The 16,998-nt window shown below is 38.9% G+C and overlaps 1 pseudogene; it reads left to right on the top strand.

The window, feature by feature from the left end:
- The first annotated feature begins 9,797 nt into the window (after positions 1–9,797).
- Positions 9,798–10,275, top strand: LOC124517023 (prefoldin subunit 5-like; annotated as a pseudogene).
- The last annotated feature ends 6,723 nt before the right edge of the window (positions 10,276–16,998 follow it).

The raw sequence follows: 16,998 nt of genomic DNA on the forward strand, positions 1-16,998 counted from the left end.
AAAGCTTTTTCCCATTTAAAAACAAGATAGAAATAAGAAACATTCAAGAAGATATAATAAGATTAGGTGTAGTTGTTTTAATACTGAAAAACTCTGAACATTTTCAGAATTTAAAAAAATTTACAATTTCTCATTAAAAAAAATTCTCATGGGTTTACGATTCTTAAGTGTACCACTTATGTAAATTAGTGTGTCTAAAGGGCTTGTAAACATAATATTCCCTTAAGTGTTTATGCATTTACTCTGTGAAGAAAGAATTTATTCACCAAAAGTAAACATTAATGCATTTCATAATAATAAGTAATGATAAATTCTGAAGGGTGTGACCAAATTAATGAGGCTTTAATGGTGTTTTATACGTTTGTTTATGTTCAGGTAATCCTTTCAACATCTGTTAATGTAAGAATTACCGATCTCAGACTACTACCTAGCGGAGGACTCAGACCTAATTGATTCCTTTTTATGTCACCAAGAACATTACCCTCTGCCTACGGGGACATAATGAATTCAAATCAAAATCACTAGCAATAAGTACCTTACAATGAGAATTCTGAAACAGCAAAATCTCTTGGAAATTCTAGATTATGGATCCTTGATTCAAGCAGTGGTCAGGATATCCATGTTGTGATAAAGATGTCTTGGTACTTCTTTTAAGCAGAACTGGACTTTGTGTGATTAATGATGAGCACCATCATGCCACATAAACAAGTCCCCTTACCCCCATGTATAAGACTTCTTCCCCATCCACCTTCTAGTTATTATATATCAGTTTTTGTTGTTTGAAAACTAGAGAATTTTAAAAATTTTGTAATTTTTAGATAATGGAATTTGTTTTTTCAAAATATCATTTCTCCAGATTATTCAGCCAAAGGGAATTCATGCCTCAGTGGTAATATATTTAATACCTGCTCGTTCTGAGTTCATACCCCTGCCAGTGGAGACGGGGAGGGTTGTTCTTATGAAGACTGGCTAGGTATAGAATATTTACAAGTTAAATAACAGAAGTAGATTGAATCGGCTCAGAGCCTAGATTGAACATGCAAATTATTTCAGCCTCTAATCCAGAAAAATCCTCCAAGCATTCTAAGGATAATCCTCCCCCTTTATTTTCAGTTCTGGATCTACTGTAAGGATTTTCTCTTCCAAAATCATGATGACTCTAACTGTACGTCTTGCCTTTTGTTGACTTTCTTCTTGGTTCCCTAACTTTTCTAGCTGTTCATAACTGGTTGTCCTTTAGATTAGGTCTATTGTCCTGTGTAGGAAGTAATAGCTCTTAAGCTTTTCTTTTCCTTAATTGGAGCATCTTAGTCTTAGCGGTCAAAGAATGACTTGACATCCCTCATTTAACAAAAATATATTCTGAAACTTGTTCATGGATTGCGAATGACACCATATCCAAATGAGGTATTACACATTTACACACATAGAGTAAGTTAGTGTATTTGGAAAGAAACAACCTAGAAATGGTTTTATTAAATATCCACAACACCCCCTTATTTTTGATACAGTATTTTATCTAGTTATGTGGTTATTTCTCATTTCAGATTTCTTTCCAAGTGTGTACAAAATGTAGTGCAGATAACAGGAGATGAGCACAGTTGAGAAAATGTGCTTCATGACTGATAAATTAGATACCAGATTCCAAAATAACTACGAACAATTTGGGGTATAACTAAATTAGGAAATAAAAGTGATAATGACACCAACATAAAAGATTTTACGATCTTTTTAATGATTTGTATATATTTAAAATGCATTATCTTCCAATTTCCATAAACAATAGTTCCAATGCGATGGGGAAAAGTGGTAAAGATAATAAATATCTTTGCTTGGCCCTTCAGATAAGAAAACTATGCCTAAATGAATTCTGAGCATCATTTGTCATTATTTGTGCAGTAGAAATTTCCCTTAATTGTTGATTACCAATGTATTTTTCTGCAGTGGTTTCAAGGTTTCAAGAATAAAATGCAATTTTAATAAAATTTAATTTAAATAAGTATAATTTTATTAGTTAAAAGCTTGAATCCATTGAGGAAAAATTAAACTAATGAGGGAATTAAACAGTAAATTATTCCAAAAGTTAGAAAGCTCTTGTGTCAATTTGCCTTAATTCTATAATGGATTGTATGTTTGTTTGTGGTTTTTTGTTTTGTTTTTTTGGTTTTCTTTTTTTGCTCTGTTTTCTGGGGGTTTTGTTTGTTTGTTTATAGATCACTAACTCAGCTTGTAGCACAATAAGATGGAGAAATAAACATGTATGTTTGTGTGATACACAACTGGTATAACCTAGCTGAATAAACGCCCATATAGAACTGTGCTTTAAGGGATTAACCTTGTCCCAAGAAAGGTTTGGCCCTTTGCCCCCAGCTTCTGGGAGGTAACTTCTAATCCCCTGGAATGTCCTGACTGAAAAGTATGTCATTGCTAACCTGGGCGGCACAGCCCACACCAGATTATCTATGCTAACAATGTGATTTATGGTGGGAACCTTGGACCACATAGTTTCGGCTTGACTTCTAAAGGAGCTGGAGCTAAGGTCAGTCCTGTCGGCAGTCATGCCACTGTGACTGACCTCCAATAAAATCTCTGGACAATAAGAATCAGGTGAGATTCCTTGGTTGGCCACTCCAACCAGCGTGGCATATTGTCAAACATTATTGCCAGGAGAAATGAGCACCGCCCACGTGACTCCACTGAAGGAGGACAGTGGGAATTTCCACACAGGGTCTCTGCCCTTCGGTACCTTTTTTCATCACTGATCTTGATGTGTTTCCTTTTGCTTTAATAAACCGTAACCATGAGTATAACAGCTTTGCTAAGTTCTGAGTCCTTCCGGTGAATTATTGTACCTGATGGTGGTTTTAAGGACCTCCCAACATGTAAAAAACCATAACTCTAAACATGTGTGTCATATACCGTATCATATATTCATGTATAGGTGTATGTGGAAAGAGTATATTTCAATAACCAAACTGCGAGTAAATATCCGATTCCATTCTGCATACTATTTCAGAAATAAATAATAGTATCCTTTAGGAGAATATTCATATTAAAACATAAGCATATTAAAACATAAACATATTAAAACATAAGCATAAAACATATTAAAACATATTAAAAACATAAGTTTTTATCCCAAGAAAGAAATTTACATTCTACACTGTTTTCAGTATTTATTTTCCTTGTTATTAAAATAGTTTGTGATTACTTTAGAAAAAGTAAAAACCTTTTAAAAATTAAAACAAAGAGGGGCGCCTGGGTGGTTCAGTCGGTTGAGCGTCCAACTTCGGCCAGGTCATGATCTCATCATTCATGAGTTCAAGCCCTGTGTCGGGCTCTGTGCTGACAGCTCAGAGCCTGGAGCCTGCTTCGGATTCTGTATCTCCCTCTCTCTTTCTGCCCCTCCCCTACTCATGCTCTGTCTCTCTCAAAAATGAATAAACATTAAAAAAAAATTTTAATGAATATGTCCAAAATATCTGTTAAAATTTAAGTGTATATACTTCAATTTACATATTTTTAAACATTTACCTCAATATATATGGTCATCTGATTTTTGACAAAGATAACTGCAGAGTAATAAGGAAATGCTAGTCTTTTCAATAAATGTTGGATTTAGGGAGCCTGGGTGGCTCAGTTGGCGAAGTGTCCAGCTCTTAATTTTGGCTCAGGTAGTGATCTCACAGTTTGTGGGTTCGAGCCCTGCATCGGGTGTCACGCTTCACAGTGACAGCACAGAGCCTGCTTGGGATTTTCTCTCTACCCCTCCCCTGAATGCACGTACATGCGCTCTCTCTCAAAATAAATAAGTATTGATAAATGTTGAATCAAAGGGATATGCACATAGAAAATATTATTCTTGATATCTTCCTCTTATTGTATACCTAAATCAATTCTAAATGGACTGTGAATGTAAATGAGAAAGATAAAACAATAAAGGTTTTAGAAGAAATAGAAGCAAAATCATCATTCGCTTGATAGGCAAAAATTTCTTAAATGGAAAACAAAGAAGAAGGAAAACATTGATACATTGGTCTACATTAAAATTAACAATGCCTTTTTCTCTAAAGACTGCACTTAGGAGTGAAAGCCAAGCCAAGAGGAGGCAAAGATATCTGCAATGCATATATTTAACAACGAACAAATAGGAAGAACATCTAACGAATTACCCATCAATAAGAGAAAAACAGAAAACCCAACAGAAAATGGTAGAACACTTGAAATAGCACTTGTGAAGAAAGATCCAATGGTCAGTACATTACAAGGTGCTTGTTATGGATTGAATTGTGTCCCTCCCAAAATTCAGACAAAAGTTGAAGTTTTCACTCCCAATGTTGACTGTATTCGGATATCGGGCCTTTGAGGCGGCAGTTACATTTAGATGAGGTCGGAAGGTGGGGCCCTAATTCACTAGGACTGGTGTCCTTACAAGAAGAGGAAGAGACACAAGACATGGCAAGCATGTGAGGACACAATGAGAAGGCGGTTGAATGCAAACCAAGGAGGGAGGACTCAGAAAAAAACAAACCTGCCAGCACATTGTCTTGGAATTGAACTCAATTTACAGATCAGTTAATAGTAGATGACAATGTGTCATTGTCTGCAAACATGAGGACCTTGGCTAACGTAAATTGCTGATGCCAACGTCCAAGACATAAAACAATAGCATCTCGGTGTTGTCTTTTTCATTCACTAAATAGCTAATAACTGACAATTTAAAATTTTTTATCATTTAATTGTAGTGAATTATTCATTCATGTCCATTACTCATTTTCCATTTGAGGTATCATATTTTCTTACTGTTATATAAAGCATTTTATGTTAAGAAGATAATATTCTGCCTTATATGCTGAAAATATTTTTCCTAGTAAGTGGCTTAGGTTTCTTTATGATGATCCCAGCCTAAGGTTTTAATTTAAAAAAATGTTTTGGGGGCACCTGGGTGGCTCCGTCGGTTGAGCCTCCGACTTCAGCTCCGGTCATGATCTCACCGCTCGTGAGCTGGAGCCCCAGTCACGCTCTGTGCTCACAGCTCAGAGCCTGGAGCCTGCTTCCAGTTGTGTCTCCCTCTCTCTGCCCTTCCCCCACTCATGTTCTGTCTCTCTCAAAAATAAATAAAGTTAAAAAAATAAAAATGAATTTTTTAATGTTTATTGATTTTTGAGAGAGAGAGAGACAGAGTGTGAGTGGAGGAGGGGCAGAGAGAGAGAGAGACACACACAGAATCCTAAGCAGGCTTCAGGCTCTGAGCTGTCAGCACAGAGCCAGCTGTGGGGCTCAAACCCACAAACTGCGAGATCATGATCTGAGCCGAAGTCGGAGGCTTAACCGACTAAGCCACCCAGGTGCCCCTAAAGGTTTAATTTTTATATAGCAAGATATACTTTTTTAAAAATAAATTTTCACTTAGTTTATGCATCAAATATCTTGTTGTGATAAGGTTGATTTTCCTACATCTTCTTCTATTGTTTTCTGGCCTTTGTTTCTGTTTTCTTTTTCTTTATGTTTATTTATTTATTTTGAGGGAGAGAGAGAGAGAGCATGTGCACACACTCGTGAGTGGGGGAGGAACAGAGAGAGAGAATCCCAAGCAGGCTCCGCACTGTCAGCTGGGAGCCCGACAAGGGTATGCGATCGCTTCCACCAGTAGTGAGACCATGACCTAAGCCGATATCAAGAGTCTGATGCTAAACTAACTGAGCCTCCCAGGCACCCCATGAGATTTTTTAAAGGTTTTCTTTTCTTCTTTTTTGAGATAACTACTTAAGTCATGTTTATTTCTAGATAACTTCTATTTTTAACATTTCCTTTTTTAACAATCATTCTATTTTTAATAACTTCTATTTTTAAATTAGGTTTGCAATTTCATTCGAGTACCAAGACCAACTTGTTAATGTCCAGCTTTTCTGTAGACTTGGTTGTGCGAGCGAGGAGAATAAAACTGATTTGCTTAAGAGTCACCAGCTCACTGGTGTTGAGGCAGACTTCTGGACTTGGGTGATTTATACTGTATACTACTCACAGTTCAGCCTCCCAGCTTATGGGCAACTAGCAGTTCTAATTCTAAGCACTTCTCAAGAGGAGGTGGATTTTTATTGTAGTCATGCGAAGTAAACAAACTCTTCACCCTAACATTCATTCATTCATTTATTCAATATGTATTTATTGAGTATCTACCCAGTGCCAGTCACTCTTCTGGGTACTGGAATAGAGTGGCCAATGTAAACAACCCAAGCTTCTACCTTCATGGAGATCATACTCTGGGGGAGAAATTTAGACAATAATTAAGTAGACATATAAGTAAAGACTTCACACAGTGAGAAGACTATGAAGAAAAAGTTTTAAAAAAATTTTTCATGTTTATTTTTGAGACAGAGAGAGAGAGACAGAGACAGAGTGTGAGCAGGGGAAGGGCAGAGAGAGAGGGAGACACGGAATCTGAAGCAGGCTCCAGGCTCCGAGCTGTCAGCACAGAGCCCGACGCGGGGCTCGAACCCACGAACCGCAAGCAGGATCGTGACCTGAGCAGAAGTCAGACGCTCAACTGACTGAGCCAGCCAGGCACCCCTGAAGAAAAATGTTTAGACACCAGGGTAATGGAATGTGGAATGTGAAGAGTGGTAACTGCACAGGCAGTGGGGGCTGGAGAATAACTTAAGGGTCACCATTTGATAATAGCTGAATATTACTTTCTAGTAAATATTAGAGATTATGAAGATCTGATGAAAAGCAGCTATTCAAACGAAAACAGCCGTCACAAGGGATGGGAGGGACAGTTTGCTGCGGCCTCAAAGAAATCTAAAAGAACTAAATCCACACCCCGCCCCAGGCCAAGTTAGAGGAGACTTGAGACCCATGGCTGAACTTTCTCCTGGGTGGAAGAGGAATCCGCCATAGATGACGGGTAGGTAAAAACAGCTAACCTTTGAAAATCTTTTCCCATCAACATGCAGGATGGCTAGTCATATTAGAATTATAAGCAGCCCAACCCCAGAGCAAGTCTGCGTTCAAACACCAACATTTTCCTGTACATCGTCACCAGACCCTTGGGAGTCATGTATCAACACTTGGGGTACTGAAGGAGAACGGAGAAGGATTCTCCCCAGGGCACATGAGGCCATCGCCCCAGTACCAAGCAGTCACCTTTAGAGTGTGGTGGGGACGGCAGGAGAGCCGACAGAAGTCTGTCCAAAACGTGCCACCTTTTGCCTACAAAGTAGTGAGGAAGGGCTGTTCGGAAAACTTCCTTAGGTTTTCAACTACCAAAAGCTGGGAACTGGACATGCAGACTGAGGGGGTCACCTGAGGGGATGAGGGCTTTTATTCACCAAAGTCTGGAGGTGCGGTGACAGAACTGTGAGAAATTCCAGAGACGCCCCAGTATTGCAGATACTAAAGCCTGAACGCATCAGGGTAGCACTGAGAGAAATTCTGAGACCTTCCGAATCACCCCAGACGGGGAGGCCCCTTCTGAAGGCTGAGGAACAGACAACGGGACTACGGAGTTCTCTCGAAGGCACAGAAATGAAGGGGAAACCTGGAGAGCAAAGAGAGGGCCCTGCTGACCCAGAAACTTACCAGCCAGGCTGGGAAGTAGGAAGAGATCTCTCTGGGGGCTCAGCTCTGAAGCACAGGCAGATTGCCGAATCCTACCAGTTCTTAGCCCCATGCCCTGCTGATAAGAAAGTGTCCATGCAACTCTCAGACTATCTAAAGTCAGTGGCGAACTCCATCAAACACCATGTGTGACAAACCCCAGGCCCAGCTACATCAGACAGATTGACCCTTCTCTCAGCTCCCACAGCTTGACAAAAGATGGAGGTGTGGAAAATATGTATCACTCAACTTATTCTGTACATTTTCTGTGTGTGAAAGCATTGGCATATAGCCACAAATTAGAAAACATCCACAGCGGGGCACCTGGGTGGCTCAGTCAGTTAAGTGTCCGACTTTGGCTCGGGTCATGATCTCGTGGTTTGCGAGTTCAAGCCCCGCGTCGGTCTCTGTGCTGACAGCTCAGAGCCTGGAGCCTGTTTCAGATTCTGTGTCTCCCTTTCTCTCTGCCCCTCTCCCACTCACACTTTCTTAAAAAAAAAAAATATATATATATATATATATTTAAAAAGTGTAAGGTCTTTCTAAAATTGAGAAAAAAAAAAACGTTGATGCAAAGATCCAAGAATCTCAGCAAATTCTAAGCAGAATTAAAAACAAAACAAAAACACAAAACATCTTGATAGATAGTCAAACTGCTGATAACTGAAGACAGCAGTTACTAAAATCAGCCCGAAAGAGACTACATAGAGAGTTCCAGTTCAGTTGTGTCAGCAGTTGTCCCGGGTTCGGGTTCCACTGTTGCTATTGTTTTGTTCAATGCCATTCCGGATGCTGTTCTCACCTGTGCTGAGAGCAGGGCTTGGTGCACAGGGTTTTCCGGCTCCCTCTGCCCTCGGGGTGCCCTGCACCCCTGGACCTCAGAGGGTACTCTCGCTCCATCCTCAGTGGGAGCACTTTCACTTTCCTCAGGACCAGTTTTGCTATGGGGTCATGCTGGGCTGGCCCTTGCCCAGGTCGGCCTCCACCGTAGGCAGGCCCTGTGTATCTGGCCTTTGGGGATGAGGCTTTCTGAGGTCATCACAGACACGGATCTGTGATTTGTCTCGGGCGGGAAGGTGTTTCCTGCTCCTTCTCCAGGGATGGCTAGCCCCTGCTTGAATCCTGCAGAATCCTGCATCCATAAGGGCTTCCTGTCTCCCTCTCAGGTACAGGTGTTCTCCAGACACAACTGACTTTTGCCTTTTTCCTGAGTTAAGAGGGCTTTCTTACCCTCAATCAAAAACAGAGGGATTTCTGCTTCTATTCTTTTCTCAGAATTAATTAATTTTTAAGTGGCCCTGGGTGTTGAGCGATTGCTGCGCATGCACCTAGTTTTAGGGTTTTTGCTTCATAGCAGAGAAGGATGAAGGCCGTCTGGCAGGGCTGTGTGTCTGTGCCCCGGCAGCGGCCGCCTCCTGCACCCCCGAAGGGGTCTCGTCTCCCACCACATCCTTGACCTCTCTCATGATCACCTATTGGGGAGCAATGCAAAAGGCTTCTACGTGAACATAAGCCCCTCCTTGGGTCTGCGGATTTTAGTTATTCTAACCTGTTGCTAGCCCACATTTGCTCTTTAGTAATGTGTTACGATTCCAGCCAGCTCTTTCTTACTTGTTTGTATGGCCTCCACATCTTCTATTGGCTAAAATAAAACAGTTCCTGTGTCCCGTTGCTCACAAAAGGGGATTATCTCTTTCTGGAATACAGTTTACTTGACTCATGACTTTAACTCTCTGCTGAGCGCAATAGAAAGCTATGATTTTGTAAATAATCTCCTTTTTTTTTTTTTTTTTTTCTGTCATTGTTGGTTCGGAAATGACACTTTCTTGAAGGTTCCTGTGTCCTGAGCAGAAGCAGAACTCAGGGGTATTTGTATATATTTACTTAATCTAGAGTAAGGAGCAGTCTGTTGAGATGTGGTGCCATTCAGGGTATATAAATTCCCCTTGTCACTGCTCATACCCACTGGGTCTTGCTAGATTGGAGCAAGCATTTTATACCAGAAGGAGGGATGTTCGTGAACTTGGTCTAAATTTTATTTGTAATGTTAAGAGCTGGAATACTTGTCGTTCCCACATATGTGGCCTGAATTAGATGAGCAAGCATATAATTTATTAAGTATTACTGCGTAGAAATATTATCTCCTATTATTAAGTGCTTATATTAATGCTTTTTGAAAAAAAATGTATATCCTTCCCAACATGACCGAGTCAGTTAACATCACCAAACTGAACCTGCCGCAGCTAGAGATACTCGAGAACTGGCTGGAGTTCTTGTTCATGACGACAAGGGAAAAGAAGGGAATTACTTGTCCCAGTGAAGAGTTCTATGTATGTCCCTGGGAAGCTACATGATGTGGAACATGTCCTCATCAATGTGGGAACAGGTTACTATATAGAAAAGACAGCTGAGGATGCCAAGGGCTTTTTCAAGAGGAAGATGGACTTCCTCACCAAGCAAATGGAGAAAATGCAGCCCGCTCTGCAGGAGAAGCATGCCACGAATCAGGCTGCCATGGAGATGATGGGCCAGAAGCGTCAGCAGCTCACAGCCTTGGGGGACAACTCAGGCTACTGTCTGAGAGCTTGTTTCAGAAATGGAACAGAGGGACCCTGCCTAAGGAGGTTAGGACTTTGTGGGCATGGCTTCTTGGGGTCAAGAAAGAGAAGGATCTAGCGTTTAATGCTAATGAATGTACCAGCTGGGTAGAAAACAATTTCAATGTTTATTCATTTTATTTTCGAGAGAAAGAGCGAGAGTAGGGCAGGAGCAGAGAGGGAGAGAATCCCAAGCAGGCTCCGCGCTGTCAGAGCAGAGCCCTATGTTAGGTTCAAACTCAAGAATTGTGAGACCTGAGCCGAAACCAAGAGTCCGACGCTTAATCAACTGAGCCACCCAGGCACCTCTATTAATGCTTTTTTTAAAAATGATATGAAATCATGGAATACAAAAACAAAGAATGCCTTACTCTTCTGACTCCATTCACTCTGTTTCTTAAATTACAGCTGCCATGTTGGGCTTCATGCCCAGACCTTCACCCCTGCTCCCACCGACATAAACACACATGAATAATCCTTGCCCTTCTGTTTTTGGGGTGTGGCAGTCTCTGGGAAGTTAAAAATGATTGACTTCATATTGACCATCTCAGACAGAAGGACTGCTTGCCCAGTTTTCTGCTCAGTGTAGATATTTCTTTTTTTCAAACTAGATCCAGAATAGTAGGGATAAAAAGCTAAATCATATTACTACCTCTCTTTCAAGGAAGAACAAAATGGCTCACAGCAAACATTTAATAACGAATGAATAACTTCTGATTATGATTGTTAATTGGGATCCACACATCTTGTGATTAATGAATCTCTTCTCCAGCCCCAGATGTTGGTAATAGCTAATTGCCATTCTTAGATTAATGTTCATCTCTTCTCCATTTCTTAATTGTTTTTTTTTTTTTTTTTTAGTGGGGAATTGAGAGAAGCTGCATTAGAGACCATTATCTAGATAAATTTTTATCTAAAAATTCTATATTTTATTCTGATTTTTGGACCTGATTCAAGTGGTTTTTATTTAGCTTTGTGAATTCCTGTCATCTGCGGCCACATAGTGCGCTTCTGTAATTTACGAAATGCGTGGTAATAGGGAAGTCATTTAACTGCTTCTTTTAAAATTAACATGACAGGGGCGTCTGGGTGGCTCAGCTGGTTGAACATCCCACTTCGGCTCAGGTCATGATTTCACAGTTTGTGGGTTCGAGCCCCGCGTCGGGCTGTGTGCTGACAGCTCAGAGCCTGGAGCCTGCTTCAGGTTCTGTGTCTCCCTCTCTCTCTGACCCTCCCCCCGCTCATGCTCTGTCTCTCTCTCAAAAAATAAATAAGCATTAAGAAATAATGTAAAGTTAATGTGATAAGAATACTTTTCTTGGGGCGCCTGGGTGGCGCAGTCGGTTAAGCGTCCGACTTCAGCCAGGTCACGATCTCGCGGTCCGTGAGTTCGAGCCCCGCGTCGGGCTCTGGGCTGATGGCTCCGAGCCTGGAGCCTGTTTCCGATTCTGTGTCTCCCTCTCTCTCTGCCCCTCCCCCGTTCATGCTCTGTCTCTCTCTGTCCCAAAAATAAATAAAAAACGTTGAAAAAAAAAATTAAAAAAAAAAAAAAGGAAAAAAAGAATACTTTTTTTATTTACCTTATCAGGATCAAATGAGATTACAGATGTAAGAGTTTTTGCTCATTCCTGAACTACATAAGGAACCATTACGTGTCCAACTTCCTCTCTAAATTGTGGGCTCTTTGTGGACTGGGTTAGGTATTGAATTCTTTCTATGCTTGGGGTTTAGCACATAGTAGGTGCCATATAATTGTTGATAAAATAAGTTAACATAATTGTCATTCAAGGATAATCGTCGTAACAAGTAGAATGTACATAAAGTGGTTTGTAACTCATTTTTAATTTCTTACAAACTTAATATAAAACCATGCATGTAGGGAAAATTCTGCACAGGGATAATAATTGTATCAACCATTATACTATAAACTTATATAATTTATCGTCTGTATAAATCATATATAAGTATCTGTTATGTATGAATATTTATAAAAACAATAACATTTGTCATTATGCTATTGTTATCCTGATGCTATAGTACCTAGGAAAGGCTTGCTGCAGAATATTTACTTTTTAAATGTTTTGATTCCTTTTCCTTTCCTTCACGTACTTGTAATAAGTGAGAATTTTATGCAATTCATATTCTGTTTAGAAAGAATGATGCATTCTTCAAACTTCAGATGTTAAATACATTTTTATCATGTCTAGTTAGTAAATTCAAATAATACAGAAGTATTATTAGGCCATGAGTATTATTAAGTAAGCTTAGTAGTAGTTTAACCTAAACATAAAATAATGCAACATTTGACCTAAAGCATTTTAAAAATCAACAAGCCGAGGAAGCAAGAGTAAAATAGGAATTTTTTAAACACTTTTACTAATCCTTCATGTTTTAACTTATATTTAATACCCTCAGATATTAAAAATTTAAAGGACATCTGGACAAGCCTAGCTCATTCTTCTAGGTATTTTCACAATATACCCTTCCCCTTATAGTGAAAGTACTGGTTTTTCTTCTCTTTTCTTCATTAAAGTGGAAGTTTTATAAGGGAAGTGACCATTTTGGCTTTATTCCTCTTTCGTTTTTCAAACCTTTGAATAGAACCTGAAACACAGTAGGCCAGCTCAATGCATCTATTCAACAAGTATTTCATGATTTTAAATGGAATTAAATTTACATTTTTCCTTGTAAATAGCACCCATATTATGATGCTATTCTATCCTGATGCCAAAAATTCTCATTCTTAATTCTCAGGTCATGCTACTAAAGCTAATTTCTTATAATGAACTTCTTCCCAGTGAGATCTGTCAACAAGAATTCACTGGTGTCAATAATTTCAAGTATTCCAGCTCTTTGACAAATCTATTTATTGCTGGAAAACTGCCATACTTTTTTTTTATTTCAAGTTTTTATTTAAATTCTAGTTAGTTAGGGGTACCTGGGTGACTTAGTCAGGTAAGTGTCCGGCTTTGGCTCAGGTCATGATCTCACGGTTTGTGGGTTTGTGAGTTCGAGCCCCGCATCGGGCTCTGTGCTGACGTGCTAAGAGCTTGGAGCCTGCTTCGGATTCTAGGTCTCCGTCTCTCTCTGCCCTTCCCCCACTTGTGCTCTGCGCCTCTCTCTATCAAAAATAAGTAAAATGTAAAAAAAAAAAAAAACACCCTTCACCCTTCTAGCTCATCCCCCACCCACCTCCCTCCATCAACCCTTAGTTTGTTCTCTATAATTAAAAGTATTTTATGGTTTGCTTCCCTCTCTTTGTTTCCTTTCCCCTATGTTCATCTGTTTTGTTTCTTAAATTCCACATATGAGTAAAATCATACTTTTAAAAGCTCGTAACACTTTTGGTTTGGGGAAGCAGACAATCGAGGAAGAGTTACTATCCACAAAAGATTTGAGTCAACTGATCATGATATGATGATTGAAAACTAAGCAGATTAATAGTAATATTAATAGTATTTTGTTTATTATGGGAATAAACAAATTTCATAGGAACTTTGTTTTAAAATGAACCAAAAAATAGTAACCCACATCCAGAGATGAAAGTAGAAATACAAAAGAAATACACACCTAAATTTATCCTTCTCTTTAAATTTTTCACATGTTCTCATAAACTTGGTAGATTTTTGCTGCTGGGCCCCCAAATGTTTTAATTATAGTACAGTTCTAGTATCAGTAAAATTCTTTACATTACTATGTTTCATATCACTTGAAAAAATTAAAGATTTGTAATTATTAAACATTTATGATTGCATATTATTTTGTCCTTTATTATACAAAAAAGTATTTACAAATATATGCGTGTGTATGTGATATTTATTTTTATTTCTAAAAATTTTGTTGAGATAAACACAAGATGGTACATGTAAAATCCATTGTCAATTTACTCATATTTTTATTAATTTTGCCCATAAGCGTAAATAACATAATAATTATGAATAAAGGAGCTCCAGATAAGATAATGGCATATTTGCTCTGAAAGCAGATTGTATTTTGCTACGAAAACATGACAACAGTATGGTTCTAATTACCTCCTATATTTTGGAGAGTGGCAGCCGGCCAATGAACTGCATTTTTTTCTCCTAAAAGGATATAATCAAATAAATGGTAGATGAAGCTTTTGTTGACTCTTGGATATGTAAATTAAGCATGCTATTTAACAAGTTATTTTGTCATCCTGATGAGTGGAAACATTGATTTGCAAGACTAATTATACTCACTATTTTTAGAATAAGCAAAGGGCTTTGCATTATGTAGTTTTGCAGAGCATCAGAATTAGACAGGTTCCCTGCAGGTCAGGCCCTCTCAGAAGATGCCCAGGATTTTTACATAAAATTTATCTTAGTGGAGGAGGTGAGGTTTATAATTCAGTAATTCACTGTGGAGCCATTTCACATTTTGAAGTCAATTAGAACTGGCTGCTTGGACACAGCTTCCCAAATGTCAATGAAGGTCTTCACCTGCAAACAGGCCACTAATTACTAATATATCTTTAATGGTAAAATAAGTCCAGACCTTTATTAGTCCTCAGAAAAACATGTACCTCCACCATAAAAATATTATTTTTTTGTTGATCCAGTAAAACATCTTGTAAGTTGGTTGAGATTCATTGAACAAATCTGTTTTATGCCATAGGGGTTCAAAGAGAGTCCCAAGAGAAGAGCTGGCATTTAGATTTTGGAGTCACCCAAAGAAATATAGATGTAACAATCCTTTCTAAGGAAAGAAGTATGTTAACTAGATATAAAACAGAATTATTTTTAGGTTTCTGGCTTTCAACTACAAGGAAACTCAAGAATTTGATGGAGCATGGGAATAAATCACCTGGACTAAAATTTTTGAAAAACTCTTTCCCCTTAAGCACATTTAGAGTGGAAATCTGTGAATTGGAATTTAGAGTCAAGAATAAGTGGAAAATACCTTTCAATGTGTGTCATCTTCAGTTTCTTTCATCAATGTTTTATAGTTTATAGAGTATGGGTCTTTCACCTCCTTAGTTAAGTTCATTCCTCGGCATTTTATTATTTTTGGTGCAATTGTTACTTTATTATTAGTTTATAGAAATGCTACCAATTTCTGGGAATTCATTTTATATCCTACAACATTACTGAATTCATCAGTATGAAATTCAGTATGAAAAACTGAATTCTAACAGTTTTTTAGTAGAGTCTTTAGGGTTTTCTACATAGAGTATCATGTCATCTGCATTGATAGATGAGTAGATAAGGAACACAATGGAATATATATATATACAATGCACACACACACACACACACACACACAGAATATTACACAGCCACAAAAAGGACAGAATCTTACCATTTGCAACAACACAGATGGACCAAAAGGATATTATGCTAAGTGAAATATGTCAGACAAAGACAAATGCCATATGATTTCACTCATCTGTGAAATCTAAAAACCAAAACAAATGAAAAAACAAACAAAAAGCAGAATCAGACCTAAAAATACAGAGAACAAACTGATGGTTGCCATGGGGAAGAGGGGAGGGGAGAGGCAAAGTGGGTGAAGGGGAGTGGGAGATACAAGCTTACAGTTACGGGATAAATAAGTCATGGGAATAAAAGCCACAGTGCAGGGAATATCATCAATGATACTGTAATAGTGCATGGTGACAGTTGGTAGCTCACACTTGTGGTAGGCATAGCATAACATATAGAGAAGTTGAATCAGTAGGTTGTGCACCTGAAAATAATGTAACATTGTGTGTCAGCTATACTCAAATTTTAAAAAGATACTGAAGAACATAAGTGGAAAATACATATAACTGGAAAATTTGTGTTCATGTCTCACATTTGTGGGTGTCAGGGCATGCTGGGAGCACTACATTTATTAAGTAACAGAAAATAGAGTCTCCTTTCGGTGTTCCTCACTCAGAAATTTGCCCAAGAAATATCTTCTCATCTTTTTTAATTTATTTTTTTATTTTAGAGAGAGAGGGTGTGTGAGTGGGGGAGGGGGCAGAGGGAGAGAGAGAGAATCTTAAGCAGGCTCCACGATCAGTGTGAAGCCCAACACGGAGCTTGATCCCATAATCCTGGGATCATGATCTGAGCCCACCTCAAGAGCCCAATGCTCAACCGACCAAGCCATCCAGGCATCCCAAGAAATACCTTTTTGATTTATGAAGAGAAAGTTGGATCATTCTCCTAAGGTTAATTCCCCTAGGGTAGAGGCGATCACAATGCTATTCACCTGCACTGTCTTCCTGGGAAATCAACATGCCTCTACTACAGGTGACTTAGTCCCTCTGGAGAAGTCAAATCAAGGAAGAAATGTATAGCCGCATCAGCACACGCACAGGTCTTTCAAGACTCAGTGACAAGCCCACTCTGGAGTTGACAGTAATGTTATTGCTAGTGTCAGTGGATATACTTGCTAGATTCAAAGCTGTACTGTCTATATTAAGCTATAACTGTAAATCTTCATCCTCAATCTCCTTATTGAGTCTTGGGATATACCAGGACAGTCAGCCATCAAATTAGAAGTCACATTTGGAAAAGTAAAACTGGTTTAGCAGCATCTGTATCATTGTTTTATTTTTTCCATCCTCGGCACTAAAGATATATTTTATCTGTACATTTCAAAAGATGAATTAAACATGCCTGACTTACACGTTACATAACTACATGGAGAGGTGAAATAGCACTCGTAGAAAGTAAATTTCATGAGCCACGCACTTCACTGGGACCTACATACAAATGATTGTCTTTAATCCTCACGGCAATCCTGTGAGATTGGAATGATTGTACTTGCTTTAACCAAAGGAGGGGAGGGTTAC

The sequence above is a fragment of the Lynx rufus genome, unplaced genomic scaffold, assembly GCF_022079265.1.
Source record: "Lynx rufus isolate CCGP_SWC_20201006 ecotype Redwood Valley unplaced genomic scaffold, mLynRuf1.p SCAF_20, whole genome shotgun sequence".
NCBI lineage: Eukaryota > Metazoa > Chordata > Mammalia > Carnivora > Felidae > Lynx > Lynx rufus.